Below are 3,088 nucleotides of genomic sequence, written 5' to 3' on the forward strand. Positions count from 1 at the left end.
TTTTTTGTTTGAATTTTTTTTGAAATTTATTATTTATATATTAATTAATTTGTCTGAAATTCATCTAAAATACATCATAGTAAGTAGAAATTTAGCAGATAAATGTTTATTTGAAATCTATCACAAAATTGTTTGAAAAAAGTTTCTAACAAAATTTCAGACGAAATATAATTTACTAATAAAGGTTTTTGGGACGAAAAAATTTGTCCAAAATAAAAATTTTGTCTCTAATTTATTTGAGATTTATCTTAATTTCGTTTCAAAATTCGTCCGAAAAATATTAATTTCTAGTAGTGATATACCTCTTTTTAAATTCGCCATTAACTATCACCACCTTTTTCATTCCTATGATTATAATTCTACCTCTACTATTTTTATTGTGCAACCACAACTTATCATTATGAATGTAGCTTCAGAGAATGAGACTTTGAGAGAATGAAACTGAAATGTAGAATTATATTATTATCAATCTTAGTTACAAACTGTTAGTAATACATGTATATATAGTAGTGCAGTACATTTGCTCTTTAATTTGACTGAGTCCTTCCCTAAAATAACTGACATAGCAGAATTTTCTCAAGACAATTATAACAAATAATAACGGCTAGTACATTATCCAACATCCCCTCGCAAACTCAGGGTGAATTTTAGAGAAACCCTCAGTTTGGTTCGGAAAACCTCAAATGTAGCTTAGAGTAGGGGTTTTGTAAGCAAATTTGCAACCTGAGATGAAGAAGGGATATGAATAATATATAAAAGTTTCTTATTAACGCGATCCCGCACTAGGTGAAGGTCCACTTCAAAATGCTTTGAGCGACTATATAGCACTGTGTTGGCAGAAAGTAAAATGGCACTCAAATTGTCACAGAAGATAGTTGATCAAATGCTTTGAGGAATCTTTAATTCAAGTAATAGTTTCTGAAGCCACATGATTTCTACGTTAGTGTTAGCCAAACACCAATATTCCGCTTCAGTGGATGACCTGCTCACTGTCGTTTGCTTCTGACTTGACCAAGAGATGAGGTTGGATTCGACGAATACACAGAAACCACTAGTGGATTTGCGATAATCCAAGTCATTAGCCCAGTAACTATCTGAAAAAGCAATTATACAAAAATCAGGAGTTGAAGAAAAGAGTAAACCATGAGAAAGACAACGAGAGAGGTAAAGCAGCATGCGCTTCACAGCGACCCAATGATGTTGTAGAGGATTTTGCATAAATTGTCTCACATGATTCATTGAAAAATAAATTTCAAGGTGTGTCAGTGTTGCATATTGTAGGCTTCCTACAACTGCGCGATATAGAGTTGGCTTGTCAAAAGGAAGAGAGGCCTGAGCTGAGAGTTTCTATAAATTTAGCATAGGAGTGGGGGCACTCTGAGTTGGTCATTCTAGTTTTAGTGAGGAGATCTTGTATATATTTGTGTTGTTAGATGTGTAGCTCAGTTGAAAAAGGATAAGAGATTTTAAGACCCAAGAAGTAATGTAAGCTGCCAAGGTCTTTTGCTGCAAAAAAGGTCTTCAGTTGTAGAACTAAGGATGAGATTTCAGTGTTATTATTCCCTGTAATGAGAATGTCATCTACATAAACAAAAATATAAACACAAGCAGCAGAACTAAAATGAACAAATAGTGATGGTCCAGCCTTTGTATTAGAGAAACCAAAACGATTTGAAGTAAAGCTTAAAGTAAGAAACCAGGCCATTGGTGCCTATTTAAGACCAAAGAAAGCTTTGTTGAATCGGCAGACAGCAGAACTATCGGAGCTTACGAAGCCAAAATGTTGCTCTATATAAATCTGTTCGGTCAATAAACTATTAAGAAACGCGTTATTAAAGTCAAATTGACGAAGTTTTCATCCTTTGGATAATGCAATAGTAAGAACAAGTCTAATGGTAGAGGGGAAAATTACAAGACTAAAATTCTCATCATAATTCAGACTCCCAATTTGATGAAATCCTTTGCCAACTAAACTAGCTTTATATTTAAGAATCGAGTTATCCAGTGCTCGTTTAATTGCAAAGACCCACTTGCACCCAGTTATAGTAGCATCAGTTGAAAGTTGAACAATGGTCAATGTGTTATTCTGATGAAGAGCCGCAAGCTCTTCTTGCATTGCTTGTAGCCAATGTGGAGAATTCAATACTTGTTTAATAATTTTAGGGACATGTTGAGTCAAGTCCAAAGTAATAGTTGCAAAGAAATTTAATTTTGGCTTAGTGATCCCATACTTTGATCGTGTTATCATAGGATTGGTGTTAAAAGAGGGAGTATTAGGGACAGGAGGTGTTAATGGAACATTAATACCACCAACAGGGATAGTAGGGGAAAGGGACAGTAGTGTAGGAGATAATGGAATGGTAGGAGTAGTGTGAGATAATGGTGAAGGAGAGGAAGGAGGGAGAGAATTTGATAAAGGTGAATCTAATTATAGAGGATAGAAAAAGGTAGAATTAGAGGAAGTAGTAGGTGAAGTGGCAGGAGGTTTTGATGATGTAAATAAAAGAAAAGAATAAGGGAAACACCCTTCATCAAAGACAACATTTTAGGCTAGGTAAATTCAACCAGTTTTTGACATGCACTTGAAACCTCGATGTTGAGGCGCATACCTAAGAAATAAACATTTTTCAGATCGAGGTTCAAGCTTGTGATGATTATAAGTTCGAAGATTTGGGAAGCAAGCACACCCAAAAGTTCGAAGGATCAAGTAATCTGGGGGTTTTCCATGCAAAAGTTTATAGGGTGTTCTGTGTTCATCGTTATCTTCTTTACCACTATCAATGCCAACACCATCAATATCACCGTTATCTTCTCTCATTTCTTATTAAATGCTATTTTTTCTTTTTGAAAAGTCTTCCTACCGTAATTATTTTTTCTTATAACAACACAATGTTCTTTCTCAACTTAATTGCTACCCCATTTTTTTTAAATAAACTTTTTAATAGTTTATGGAAGATTAAAATCCCACAAACTACAAATAAAACTTTCACAATCACAAATTAGCTACAAATAAAACTTTCATAAAATCAATTTTCTTTACTATTTAATAAATTATAATAGAGAGTAGAGAGTACTATCTCAAAATAAT

Source organism: Arachis ipaensis, chromosome B01 (assembly GCF_000816755.2).
Source record: "Arachis ipaensis cultivar K30076 chromosome B01, Araip1.1, whole genome shotgun sequence".
NCBI lineage: Eukaryota > Viridiplantae > Streptophyta > Magnoliopsida > Fabales > Fabaceae > Arachis > Arachis ipaensis.